Below are 15,281 nucleotides of genomic sequence, written 5' to 3'. Positions count from 1 at the left end.
GGATTCTGCTGTATTGATTTCAGATATCTTCTGTAACAAGTGTATCCTTGTACTCTGTTGAACAATTCGTTTTTGTGTTTGCTGAGATTGGTTGTGTGTTCTGAGGTGTTCAAGATCAGCAATCTTAGTGTTGGCCCAAGGAAAGTGTGTTTCTTGAGGTGTTCAAGGTCATTCTCTTGGTTGTGGTGTAAGTGATCAGTGTTCAAGATCAGCTCCGATTGTTTTTCCAATATGTGCTTTTGCTTTATGTTTTGAAAAACTGAATTCTTAATCAAGATTTTTGATCCTGCCGGTTGACTCGAGTGCAAGAGTCTTGTCACGTCAAAGGTATCTCCCTCTGGATCGGCTTTGCACCACGCTAGCTTCCGTCCTTCACACCTCGATTCTCCACAAGAACCTGAAAAAGACAGAGTGGCGCCGCTGCGGCCGATCGCGCTCCGACGCTCAAGTCAGTGACGGAATCACCAAAAATCTAAGAGAGAAAAGCTAAAACTCAAGGAACCGTGCAAAATCTCTCTCAGCGTACTCAAGTGTTCTCAAAAGCGTAAAGAAGTGTTCTAAACGCGCGTACCACAGAATCTGTTAAGAGTTCCTTATATACCTGAGCATTTTCTCTCTCCTGACGATTACACCTCCAAACACGTGGCTCGCATCTAGTTGTACACGTGTCACCATCTGGAGCGTCCTCTACTTGAGCGTCACTTCTACTCTTCAGGCTGTTCGACTAAGTTACCCATGCAGGGAGTAACTCGGTGCATAGCTGCCTTGGAGCGCGATCTCTTCTAGTGGCGAGCACGGGGTGTCACCATGCACACCTTCTCTGTGGTCTCGCCTGCCGCTATCACGATCTGCTTTACTTGCTCATCGTGCATGTTCTGGTAAACTATTCCCTTGCCTCAACCTCTGGCTAGGGAATGATCATCTGATAACTTCGTCCTTCGTACTCGTACCCTTTGAAGGCCCTAAGCAAGCCTTCCTGATCCTTCGGCGATCTCTAACCACTTGGTCGCCTAAACCCACATACGGCGACAATGACACAACCCTGGTGACCGCCGGTTAGATATGCTAGAGATCGGAGAACACCAACTTAACGATTGGCGATTACACAGACTTCCCGATGTACTTCCCTTCTGTCAGCCAGGTGTTCCGCTCAACACGCCTATATTATCGCTTGCTGCCACGTCATCACTCCCGACTACCTGGTCGGTACAGTTTTCTTGAAGTATTTTTCATTCTAAGCTTAAAAGTTTACTAAAATCTTTCTTAAACAATTCATCCCCCCTCTCGTTTAAGGCCATAAATTCTAACAATTGGCATCAAGAGCTTGGTTCTTGAAAGTTATTCAAGTTGATCAAAAATATTTTTTCTGGCTGGAAAACTATCTTTTGAGGAAGGTGCTTCAATCTACAAACCACCTTTATTCTGTGGATTGAACTATAAGTTTTGGGAAGCAAGAATGAAAATCTTTATTGAATCTATTGATCAAGGAATTTGGGATTCAATTGAAAATGGTCCTTACATTCCAAAGTTCAAAAAGGATAATTCTTTCATTGCAAAACCTTTGTCCAAATGGACAAATGATGAATGTAAGATGGCCCAGCTTGATCGGTCTGCTCAAAACATTATAGCTTCTGCACTAGATACTAATGAATTTTTCAGGATATCAAAGTGCAAAACTGCTAAGGAAATGTGGGAGATGTGGGAGACACTCAAGGCTGCTCATGAACCAAAGGAAGTTGATCCTGCCGGCAACTCGAACGTGGAGGAATCGCTTCGTAGCACTCTCTGCCCTGTCTACGCGACTGCGTCTTCTGCAGAATCACCCTCAGAACCTTCTCTTGCTTCTCCAAACGTGGCCTGCAAAACACACAGACGGCGCCTCTAGCGGTCGTTTGCACTCCGACGATCAAGTTAGTCCACAGAACCACCAAAGACTAGAAAACTAGTAGTGTGTGTGAAAAACTCTGCCTCTGTTTTTCTCTCCCCCTCACTCTCACCCTGATTCTCTCTTTTATCTCTCTTCCCTGCTTCTGGGCATAACAGAATTCTGTTATGCTTTTCTGGCCTGTGTCAGAACCCTGTTATGCTTTTCAGAGAAAGCGTACCTCAGAATCAGCATGGGAGCGTGAGAGTCTGTGCATGTCTGCGCGTCTCTGCGCTTGGCTGCGCCTGTCTGTACCTTTAGTGGTACGGAGTGCTCTTTTGTCTGGACCGCACCCCTCTCAGAAGATGACACGTGGAGGCCTGCAACTCACATCTAACCACCCACGTGTCATTTACTGTAAGGGCTCTAGCGCTTCTCTTTGTGTGCCTAAGTTACGCCCTTGCGGAGTAACTTAGGATGTTTCTCTTATCTGGGCAGATCACATACTCTGGGGAGAACGTCGGGTGTGGCTGGTCTAGGCACACTCACCAAACGTTGCTCTCTGAGTAGGCGACTCACCCTTCACGATGCCACGCACGTAATGGGTTGAGGGAATAACCAATCACTGACTGGTTTACTAGTTCCCTCAGGCCATTCTCGTGCATGATTCCCTGAGGTGTGCTCATGCGAGATCCATGCGTAACGCTCTCGCTGGGAACCTCAGTCCCAGTTTAACTGCGTGTAACACGAGACCCCGATGACAATACACCCGATGACTGATCAGTGTTTATTTGCTTCTCGCGTTCTGCCTTCAGGCGTTAGTCTGAGAACTGGTCTGTTGGTGGCATTGGCTACTGACCACCGATCACCATTCTGGGTGATCTTCCCCCGACCTCTGCCGCCTGATCTGTCGGTGGTCACTTGGTTACTGACCACCGATACCTCTCTGGCGATCGTCCCCCGACCTCTCTGCCACCTGGTCCACGTGTCACCCTCGAGTGGTCCACGTGGTTTTCTGCTGCTGACGTCATCGACTACCGATGACCGATCGGATCACAAGCCCCCTAGTCTCGAGTCGGAACTCGTTCTCAGCGAAGAGACTAAGTGGTCGTGCCCCCAGTCCACGTGGCAAGTGGGGCCGCCTCCAGTGCCACCTCACGTGTTGCTTCTTTAACGTTTGGGCTTCTTCTCTTAATCTCGCGACACGTGGCCCCATCAACGGCTAGCGCTGCGCGTCGCTAGCGCTTCTCTTATTCAAATTGGCGCGCCCTTCCACTGTTCCTTCATCTTCTTCATTAAACTCCCAGACTCTCTGCGAACTTCTCTTCTGCGCACCCATCTTTCTTCAAATTCTCTGCTTCCCAATCTCTTGCGATCATTCAAAGGTATGGTTTTTCTTTCCTGGCCCCTTTTTGGTCATCTTTACCGATTGCATTTATCATTCTAGTTATCATGCATTCATCTTCCCCATTCCCTCTCTCGAACCCGCGCTAGGGTTTTTTTCAGGCTCTTACTCTGGCTTCTGCTTCTTCTTCTTCTTCTTTTCATCTGGGCATCTCCTTTTCCTTTCCCTTTTCTGTTTTCACCGAAACATTCATCATTCCTCCTTCTCCCATTTATTCTGACTTTTCGTTTTTTCCCCATTTGCAGCTATCTCACGATGGCTCGCTTGAAACAAACCGCGCGCGTCATTGCTTCTTTTTCTGGTGCACAGCCTTCCGCGAGTGCGCCAGCTCCACCACCGCCTGTGGCTACCTCCTACCACGACAATGCCAGGGTCTACAAATGGGCTCCCCTGGCATTGCTCGCCGAAACCTCCACTCTACTGCCTGAGGGCCATCTCCAGTCCTTGCTAAGTCGCAACCCCGATGAGCCTTCCTGCTCCATCGACAGGGAGAACGACTTCAACATCCAAATCCGCATCCTCCTCGAGGGATGCCCATCTGCGTAGATGACAGGGCCACCAATGGGGTGCCCTTTGTCTTCATCTACTCCGCCATTTTCAAAAGACTAAAGCTGCGCCTCCCTTTCACTTTCTTCGAGAAGGAGCTGCTGATGGAGTTAAACGTCGCGCCCTGCCAACTCCATCCAACGCCTGGGCCTTCATCCGGGCGTTTCAAATCCTCTGCAGTCATTTCGGGCACAACGCCTCCGTGGACGTGTTCCTTTACTTCTTCGAAGCGAAGAACCCTGGGGACAGGTCCTGGGTGAGCCTGAACGGGGTTGCTGGACGGGTGCTCCTGGGCCTGTACCAGCAATCCTTCAAAGATTGGAAAGGCAGATTCTACATGATATCTGCTACCCCTCAAAGTCCAAGCCTGCTCGAGGGGTACCCCCTCTACTGGGTTCCTGGAGTCGAGTTCAAGAAATCCAGGGACCTCGAAGCTATGGCCCCCTATGAGCGCGAGCTGTGTGGGCTGCTCCTGGGGGCCAAGTACAACTCCGCCCGCCTTATCAAAGATGAATTTGATGTGGTGGCTCTGAAAAAATATATAGGTAGCCTTCCTTGCACTTCTTCGGATACCTGCACTTTTTCATGCATACTTTTACGTGCTTTTTGGTTTACTTGCATAACTTGGCTAACTAACCCCTCCCTTCTCGTCTATGCAGACTCAATGACAGGGAAAGACAGGAGGCTGGCCCTGCTGGAGCTTGCCAAACGTAGGGGAGCCAAGGGCACTGGCTCCTCTTCTTCCACAACAGAGCCCATCGCAACCCCTCCACTCTCGGTCGCGCCAGCTGAAGGCCCCGAGCCCGGGAAGAAAAGGAAGAGGCTGGTGAAGGCTTCCGCTTCAACCGCTGCTGCTACTGCTGCTTCCACTGAAGAGGAGAGCTCAGGCTCTCCTCTGGTGCACCGCCAAAGGAAAAGGTCAGCAGTTGAGGGGGCCTCATCTCTCCAGCCTGGAGAGATTGAGGTGGTGGAAGTAGAGGAAGGGTCTTCCCCTCCTCCCTGCGCTCAAACTGCCACAGATCCCATCAACCTTCCCTCTCCAGTCCACCAGCTGCCTCCAACTGCCCTACAGCTACCTTCCCCCTTAGCAGGCCAATCACCTGGTCCATCCGCTCATCCTGCTGGGGGCGCTTCTGCCCAGGCTGGGGGCGCTCCACCACCACTGCTGCCAATCCCTAACACCGCTGCTGAATGTGGTGGGTCTAGCTCGCGCCCAAGCGCTTCTGGGGCCACCCACGAGAACTTCAGCAGGGTCATCACCCTGGTTCGACAGCTCATAAGCAACCGGGAGCTTGTCGAGTGGAGTGGTGATGAGGTGGATATGCACCTGGCCAAGCAGGTGGTGCTCTCTCTGGAGTTTTCCACCCAGCATCGCAAGCAACTAGCCCTGGAGAAGAGGGTGAAGGATCTTGAGCATGACAAGGAGTCACTGCGAAGTGACTTTGAAGCTGCCCAAGGATCTGTGGAGTTGATGCGGGGCATGGTGGAGAAAGCTAGGAGGGAGTACCTAGCGCAGGTCCAAGAGACCATCAAGACAGAGATCTTGATGGGGGAAGCTGTTAGCTCCTTGGACTGCACGGTGGTGGAGCTTAAGGCTGAGACCTCCTCCTGCGCCAACAGAACACTCAGCTATTGGGGGAGCTCGAGTCCGCCAAAGAAACAGCTGCAGCTGGAGAGAAGAGACTCGAGGAGGTGGTGGGCAAACTGTCCGAAACTGCCTCCTCCCTTGCTGCCATTACCACCGAGAGGGATGCTGCGGAGGCCTCAAAGCAGAAACTGGAAGCGGAGAATGCTGATTTGATGAATGTGGGTGCTGATGCCCTTACCGATGGATTCGAACTAGCACTCGAGCAAATCAGATGCGTTCTCCCGGACCTAGACCTCTCGCAGTTCAGCATCTATCATGAAGTGGCAGACGGAAAGCTCATCCCTCCTCCCCCTTAATACCTTTTTCTTCTCTGTAAATTTATCTTCTGCACCATTTTCTTATTACTCTGAAATTTGTATAAGACTTGACCGTGAATACAAACTCTCAATTTGTATGAGCCCCTTTTTGTTGCATAAGTTTTCTTCCCTTGTATTTTCTTTGAACTTCACTTATCTTTATGTGCGCGACTAACTGTTAGCTAGCTTAGGTTCAACGCGATCTTAGGCTTTACCTTTCCTTTCGCACACGACTAAGTGTTGACCAGCTTAGGCTTAGCGCGATCTGCTTCTCTTACTCTTTGCGCACGACTAAGTGTTAACCAGCTTGGGCTTAGCGCGATCTTGAGCTTCGTCTTTCACCTTGCGCACGACTAAGTGTTAACCAGCTTAGGCTTAGCGCGATCTGCTTCTCTTACTCTTTTGCTTCTACTTGATCACGACTGGCTATTCCCTCAGCTTGGTGTTTAACAGTCCTCGTGCGCTGCTTTGCACCACTAGCCAATTACTGACGACTCATCAGTGATCGCTCTTTAGTCTTTACTTCTGCCGCTCTAGCGCTAAGTGCATAAAGGACTTTGACATCGATCGCTCAAGGTGATGCCTCGTCTTGGGGAAGGAAAAGTGTTTCTCGCTAACCCCTTTTACTTTCCCCAAGGTCATCACCCCTTTTGCGGGTTGAGTCGCTCATTCCCTGTCTCACTCCTGGGGTGAGAAGGGTTTCTGACTAAGAGTCTTACTGGGCCAATATTGGTGTATGCCAAGTGGGTAAGGACGTTTTGTCAAAACCTTTCCTTTCTCCCCCTGGGTCTTACTAGCACCCCTGGCTTTTCAAACCTTTAACTGCTTGCGCTCACACCTGGGGTGAGGAAGACTTAGATCGGTGCCAGTACTTGCGCCTAGGGCAAGTAGGGCCTAACCAATCACCTGCACTTGCACCTGGGGCAAGGAGGATTTTAACTTTAATACTTGAGCACGCTTTATATGCTGGAATTTTTTCTTTAATCAGGTGGCCTCGTTAAAAACCCTCCTTAGGGAAAAGAGTGCCCCCTTGTCTGTTCAACTGTTTCCACCACATACAAACACGCATCTTTTAGCTCGAGAATGCCTATTACTGTACAATTTTAACTGAAATAAATTTTAAATGGGTGGCGTTCCATGTTCTGGGAATTGCTCCTCCTTCCAAAGTCTCTAGGCGATAGGCTCCATTCTCTAATGTCTCCACCACTCTGTATGGGCCTGTCCACTTTGGGGATAACTTATTCTGCATGTCATTCTGATGCGCCTTTCTCATCACCAGATCACCTTCCTGGAAACGCCTGGGCCTCACTTTAGAGTTGTGCCTCCGCTCTACTCTTCTCTTCACAGCTTCGGCACTGACTCTGGCCTCTTCCCGCACTTCGTCTAGCAGATCCAGATTCACTTTACGCTCTTCATTGGACTCTTCAGCAACGAAGTTCAAGAATATGGGGGAGCTCTCCTGTATTTCCACAGGAATCATGGCGTCTGTCCCATAGACAAGGCTGAAGGGTGTCTCATGGGTGCTGGACTGTGGGGTGGTGTGATAAGACCATACAATTCTGGGGACCTCCTCTGCCCAGCCTCCTTTAGCCTTGTCTAGTCTTCGCTTCAGCCCCCTGAGCAGCACTCGATTTGCTGACTCCACCTGCCCATTTGTTTGTGGGTGCTCCACTGAAGCGAAAACCTGTTGTATCTTTAACTCTTCACACATCTTCCTCAGCTGATGACTTGTGAACTGGGTGCCATTGTCGGAAACCAGCCTCTTGGGTATTCCGAAGCGGCAGACAATGTTCTTCCAGACGAAGTGTTCGACTTTCTGCGCGGTGATGTGTGCAACTGGCTCTGCCTCCACCCACTTGGTGAAATATTCGATGGCCACAATGAGGAACTTCATCTGCCTTGTCGCCAGGGGAAAAGGTCCTAGGATGTCAATCCCCCATGTATGGAATGGCCACGGGCTATGGATGGACCTCAACTCCTCAGGGGGTGCCTTGTGCCAATCTGCATGCAGCTGACATTGTTTGCATCGCCGAGCAAACCTTATGCAATCTTCCTTCAGCTTTGGCCAGTAGTACCCCGCGCGGAGTACTCTACTTGCCAAAGCACGACCACCTACATGGCTTCCGCACACCCCCTCGTGCAGCTCAGACATGAGTCTGGTGCATTGCTCGCCGTGCACACAGATCTGCACAGGATGAGAAAATCCAAATCTAAAGAGGTTTCCATCTATAAGAGTGAACTTACTTGAACTCCTCTTTATCCTTTTTGCCTCTGCCAGATCGAGCGGGAGTACACCATCTTCTAGGTATAGCTGGTATGGCGTCATCCAGGTGTCGGGTTCCTTCTCCGCATGGACCTCCATCGACTCATCGGTCTTTGAGGGTCGCGATCTCACCCTCGGTGCTCTTAGCGTTTCTTGAGTCAACGACCGATGACCGATCGTTAGACGCTCCGTTGACTTGTATACATGAAGCACCTGGTTGTCTGATGCGAACGCGCGCGGCACCTTCAGGGTCTCCTGAATGACAGTCCTCTGCTTCCCCCCCTTGCCTGAGCTGGCCAGCTTGGCAAGCAGGTCTGCTCGGGCATTTTGCTCTCTTGGCACATGCACTAACTCAAACTCAGTGAAGGACGTCTTCAGGAGCTGCACATACTCTAGGTAGGCTGCCATCTGGGGATCCTTTGCTTGGAACTCCCCCGTAACCTGCCCAGTGACCAGTAACGAATCGCTTTTGGCCAGCAGATTTCTTGCTCCCATTTCTCTTGCTAGCAACATTCCTGCGATCAGGGCCTCATATTCCGCCTGATTGTTGCTAGCTTTGAAGGCGAAGCGGAGGGACTGCTCGATCAGTACCCCATTTGGTCCTTTCAGGATGACTCCCGCGCCGCTTCCCTGCTGATTAGAGGAGCCATCCACCGATAGCACCCATCGGAAATTTAGCCCTTCTATAGGTGCCGCGATGGATGATAGCTCGAGTACGAAGTCCGCGAACACCTGCCCCTTGATCGGTCCTCGGGGCTCGTACTGAATATCAAATTCTGACAATTCTACTGCCCATTTGACCATCCTGCCCGCTACATCAGGTTTCTTCAATACGTTCTGGATAGGCAGATCAGTCATCACGACCACCGTGAAGCTGTGGAAGTAATGCCTGAGTCTTCTGGCTGAAAACACCACCGCCAGAGCAGCCTTCTCGAGGGCCTGGTACCTTGTTTCAGGGCCTTGCAGCACCTTGCTCACGAAGTAAACAGGCCTCTGGGCCTGGTCCTGCTCTTGCACTAGGACTGAACTGACTGCCCTCTCCGTAACAGCAAAGTATAGACGAAGAGGGATGCCTACCTGGGGCTTTCGCAGGACTGGTGGGCTCGCCAGGTACCCCTTTAGCTTGACGAAAGCCTCCTCGCACTCCTGTGTCCAAAGAAATCTGCTGTTGCGTTTGAGACACTGGAAGTATGGGTGACCTTTCTCCCCACCAGCGGACATAAATCGGGACAGTGCTGCCAAACGACCGGTGAGCTGCTGCACCTCCTTCACCGTCGTTGGGCTCCTCATTGCCACGATCGCCGCGCACTTCTCCGGGTTAGCTTCGATTCCTCGCTCTGTCAAGAGGAAACCCAAGAACTTCCCAGCCTCCACACCGAATATGCATTTCTCAGGGTTGAGCTTCAGCCTATACTTGGCAATGGTGGTGAATAGCTCTTCCAGATCAGTCGCATGATGCTTCTTCTCTTGGGACGTAACCACCATGTCATCTACATAGGCATGTACGTTCCTTCCCAGCATGGGCGAGAGCCCCCTATCCATGAGCCGCTGGTAGGTAGCCCCCGCATTCTTCAACCCAAATGGCATGACCTTGTAGCAATAGCAAGACCGTTCCGTCATAAACGCGGTCTTGCATTCGTCCATTGGGTGCATCCTGATCTGGTTATACCCTGAGAAAGCGTCCAAGAAGCTGAGTAGCTTTCCCCCCGAGGCGCTATCAACTAGAGCATCTATACTGGGTAGGGGGTAAGAATCCTTGGGGCACGCCTTGTTGAGGTCAGTGAAGTCCACGCACATTCTCCACTTGCCGCTTGCCTTCTGCACCAGTACCACATTCGCTAGCCACTCGGGGTACTGGATTTCTCTGATATGCCCTGCGACAAGGAGCTTCTGCGCTTCGTCGTGGATCACCTTCCTCTTCTCCTCGTTGAATTTCCTCCTCCTCTGTCGCACCGGTCGAACCATGGGGTCCATCGATAGACGATGGCAAAGGAAATCGGGGTTGATTCCTGGCATGTCGGATGCTGACCATGCAAAGGCATTCATGTGCTTCTCAATCACACCCATGATCAGCCTTTGCTCTTCTTCAATGAGGGATCCCCCCAACTTGAATTTTCTTCCCCTGACGTCCACTTCGACCCATCCTTCAGCTGGGTGGGGCCTTCTCTCACTGGCAATGACCGCTCTCGCGATCCCTGACTCGCGAGGAGTGATCGTGCCTTCCTCTTCTTCTTCAACTTGGGCTACCTGGGAGCCCCCCACCGCAGCGTTCTCCATCCTCTGAGCGCCTCGTGTCTCCCTGACCGCCAACCGCTCTTCACGCACGCCTGGTGGTGGTTTTGTGGTGACATGGCACACACTTCTTTTTTGCTTCAAGCTGTTCTCATAACAGCGTCTTGCCTCAGCCTGATCCGACTTGATGGTTATCACGGTCCCTTCCATCGACGGCAGCTTCAACTTCATATGCCTTGTCGATGGTATTGCGCCCAGTCTATTGAGCGTTGGCCTCCCCAACAGGACATTGTACGCAGAAGGGGCGTTCACCACCAGGTATTTTATCTTTTCAGTGCGGGCTGTTGTTCCGTCAGTGAACGTTGTCCTCAGCTCGATGTATCCCCGCACCTCTACCTGATCCCTTGCAAAACCGTAGAGACAACCAGTATACGGTCTTAACTGATCAGGGGACAACTGTAGCTTGTTGAATGTTGGCCAGAACATGACATCCGCCGAGCTTCCTTGATCTACGAGTACTCTATGCACCCGTCTTCCTGCTGTGATGAGGGAAATGACCACAGGGTCGTTGTCGTGCGGGACCACGTCCCGTAGGTCAGCTTTCCTGAAGATAATGTCCACCTCAGGGTAATGACTCTCATTCACTGCATCTACCGCCATCACCGATCGAGTGTATCTCCTTCTTTGTGAAGCTGTGCATCCCCCACCAGAGAAGCCTCCAGCGATCGTCTGCACTTCCCCATGCACAGGGACTTCATGCTGTTGCTCTCCAGTTTGGGATCCTGACGCGTGATCACCCTGCGGCTCACGCAGGTAATCTGCTAGAAAACCAGACTTCACCAACTCTGCCAGTTGGTGTCCCAGCGCCAAACAGGAATGAAGTGTATGGCCAAAGGCCTGATGAAACTCACACCATTCATTCTTCTTCCTTCCAAGTACCTTATCTGTCTTCTCTGGTACTCGTAGTCTTGCTGCTACGGCAGGAAGGGCGATGAGATCCGCCAATCCCACCATGAAGTTGTATCTCGGGGGTGCGTTATTCTCCCTTGCACGCCCCTTGCTCTGGTCTTTGCCTGGTGCATAGGGACGAGGTTTTTCCCGCACCTTCTTCCCCTCTTTGGCCTCATGCACCCTTGCTTGTTGTGGCTTTCCTTGCCCTCCACGCGGTCTGGGTGGTGCAACACTTCCCCTCTTCTCAGAAACCTCTGTTTCTGCCACTATGTGCGCCACCGCACGTCGTTGGATCTCTGCAAAGGTGCTGGGATGGCTCCTGATGAGAGACTCGCTGAAAGGGCCAGGCAGCACCCCCTTCTTAAACGCGTGCACGAGCATATCTTCATCTTTGCTGGGTAGTCTAACCACTTGTGCCCCAAAGCGGTTGAGGTAGTCCTTCAGCGACTCCCCCTGGTATTGGCGCACGTCGAACAGATCGTAGGACACCACTGCAGGTGCCTTGTTGACGATGTATTGTTCAGTGAAGAGCTTCGAGAACTGAGAGAAAGACGTGATGTGCCCTTCTGGTAAACTCACGAACCACTCCATGGCGATTCCGCTCAATGTGCTCATGAACATCTTGCAGTACACAGCGTCTGAGCCCCCAGACAACATCATCTGGGTGTGGAATGCCGTCAGATGCGCCTCCGGGTCTTCTACCCCTTTGAACTACGCTTTTACCCCCACCAGGTTGGGAGGCACCATGGTTCCCATGATCTCAGGGGAGAATGGCATGGGAAATGCCCTTGGGGGTGAGGGCTGCCTAGACACCCTTTCGTCAACAACGTGCTCCCTCTGCGCCTGCAACGTCCTTCTCAACTCTTCGTTGACACGATTCAGCTCGTCGTTCCTGCTTTGCGACGCAGCCAACTCTGTCTGCATCCTTTCTTGTTCAGCTTTCGACGCTGCAGCGTTATCCTGAAGCGTGCGCACCATTTCCAAGACCTGCGCCATTGTCACAGCTCCTTCGTCAGCGGATGGTGCAGGTGATGGTTGTCTGTTTCGAGGCATCTTCTCTATCAAAGAAACTGATACAACTCTAGTTAGCTTTAAAACTGTGGTATCTATGGGACAACGATTCACTCGGGCCCCACGGTGGGCGCCAAATGATCCTGCCGGCAACTCGAACGTGGACGAATCGCTTCGTAGCACTCTCTGCCCTGTCTACGCGACTGCGTCTTCTGCAGAATCACCCTCCGAACTTTCTCTCAGATGCCTTCAAATGTGACCTGCAAAACACACAGACGGCGCCTCTAGCGGCCGTTTGCACTCCGACGATCAAGTTAGTCCAACAGAACCACCAGAAACTGGAAACTAGTAATGTGTGTGTGAGAAAAACTTGCACTCTGTTTTTTTCCTCCCCCCTCACTCTCACCCTGATTCTTTCTTTTATCTCTCTCTCCCTGCTTCTGGGCATAACAGAATTCTGTTATGCTTTTCTGGCATGTGTCAGAACCCTGTTATGCTTTTCTGAGAAAGCGTACCTACAGAATCAGCAATGGGGAGCGTGAGAGTCTGCGCATGTCTGCGCCTGGCTGCGCCTGTCTGTACCTTTAGTGGTACGGAGTGCTCTTTTGTTTGGACCGCACCCCTCTCAGATGTTGACACGTGGAGGCCTGCAACTCACATCTAACCACACACGTGTCGCTTACTGGAAGGGCTTTAGCGCCTCTCTTTGTGTGCCTAAGTTACGCCCTTGCGGAGTAACTTAGGATGCTTCTCTTATCTGGGTGAATCGCGTACTCTTAGGAGAACGTTGGGTGTGGCTGGTCTAGGCACACTCAACAAACGTTACTCTCTGCGTAGGCGACTTACCCTTCACGATGCCACGCACGTAATGGGTTGAGGGAATCACCAATCACCGACTGGCTTACTAGTTCCCTCAGGCCACTCTCGTGCATGATTCCTTGAGGTGTGCTCATGCGAGGTCCATGCGTAACGCTCTTGCTGGGAACCTTAGTCCCAGTTTAATTGCGTGTAACACGAGACCCCGATGACAATACACCCGATGCCTGATCAGTGTTTATTCGCTTATCGCGCTCTGCCTCCAGGCGCGAGTCTGGGAACTGGTCTGCTGGTGGTCACTTGGCTACTGACCACCGATCACCATTCTGGGTGATCTATCCCCCGACCCCTCTGCCGCCTGATCTGTCGGTGGTAACTTGGTTACTGACCACCGATCACCTCTCTTGGCGATCGTCCCCCCGACCTCTCTGCCACCTGGTCCACGTGTCACCCCTCGAGTGGTCCACGTGGTTTTCTGCTGCTGACGTCATCGACTACCGATGACCGATCGGATCACTTACCATTTGGTCTATACAGGTGTATTTTCTTCCACTACATTGGATTTCAAATAACACCACTCTCTCTATAAATTTATTGAAACCCACCAATTCCCTATTGTCTTTATTCCCATCATCAATGCCCCTACATTCATCCTTCATCCTTTTTTTTTAGTATTGAAGTCCCCTATGATGAACCATGATTTACAAATCTCATTTACCCTTAACATGTGTACTGGACCAGACCTCGGACATCGGCATCGGCATCGGACATCGACACCAATGGAACAGGTCGACTCGGTGGTCTGGTCGCAATAGTGGACCACATAAGTGGGCCCCCAAAGATGTGTGTGTTAAAGCTCGTATATATCAAAGGCCCAGTCAGCGAGAAAGTGCATGCAGGTGGTGTGTATAGTACATTTGGGTCTAGCACAAGTAAATAACCCCTGAAGACGCCAAGACCCAAGAGCGCTAGGGTTCTTTGGGGGAAAGCTGCATGCATGATACGTAAAGGACTAGGGCACCTACAGAACAGATGGGCCGTGTAGCGCTGGTACAGGAGTTGGTACCCTGGCGGCCATGCTATTAAGATTATGCACTCCAAAGAGGAAGATTTTGTGCGGTTGTTGTGCTGAGATTGTGTAACAACGTAACAGAATGTCCTCCCAGTAAACCTAATTTCACTAGAGATAAGGCTCTGGTGAGAAAGGGGTTGTTCCAATGAGGTAACCTACAAGCAGTCTATAAAAGGGAGTTGAGATCCCTGGTAAAGGTACACCTTTCTAAGACTGAAACTACTATCTTATTTACTCATTGTTTCTTAGCCCAGTACTGACTTGATCGTTATAGTGCAATCAACAGGTAGGGCCCCCTCTGTTTAAGCGGATTCGCTTTCCAACATCCAAGAGTAAGCACAAAATGCACCAGAAATAGGAGGAGCCACCGCTTGCCTTTGAAGTCAACCGATGACCAGGTCAACCGGCAAGAACAACGTGTAATTGATAAGCCTTCATCTAAATGGACTGAGGCTGGAAGCAAGAAAGCAAAATTTGATTGGATTTCTAAAAACATAATAACCTCTGCTTTGAGTTGTGATGATTGTTTCAGGGTATCACAATGCACTTCAGCAAAGGAGATGTGGGACATCCTTGAAGTCACACAAAGGAACAAATGATATTAAGAGAGCAAGAAAGCATGCTCTCATCCAAGAGTATGAGCTTTTCAGAATGCATAAAGGGGAGACAATATGTGATGTACAAAAATAGTTTTCCCATATTGTGAACCATTTGATAAGCCTTAGAAAGAACTTTGACAAAGAAGAGCTAAACATCAAGATCTTGAAGTGTCTTGATAGGACATGGAAGCCAAAGGTCCGTGCCATTTCAGATTCAAATGACTTAACATCCATGACAACTACTTCTTTGTTTGGTAAGCTAAGGGAGCATGAGCTTGAGATGAATAGGTTGGTTGTCCAAGAAAGTGAGGACAAACACAGTAAGGGTATTGCACTTAAAGCTGCCAACCAGAAAAAGCAACAAGAGTCAAGTGATAGTGATGAAGATACCATGAGCTTGTTGTCAAGAATGTTTAGCAAATTCTTCAAAAAGAATAAATGCCAAGCTTCAAAGAGGTACAGTTCTAAGAAGCCAAATGATTTTAATCTTAACAAATATACTTGTTATGGCTGTGGTGAGTAGGGTCACATCAAAGCTGAGTGCCCCAATAAAGAGAGCAAGGAAAAAGCTGATTTCA

The sequence above is a fragment of the Phaseolus vulgaris genome, chromosome 2 (assembly GCF_000499845.2).
Source record: "Phaseolus vulgaris cultivar G19833 chromosome 2, P. vulgaris v2.0, whole genome shotgun sequence".
Lineage (NCBI taxonomy): Eukaryota > Viridiplantae > Streptophyta > Magnoliopsida > Fabales > Fabaceae > Phaseolus > Phaseolus vulgaris.
Note: the sequence above shows the minus strand (reverse complement) of the source record.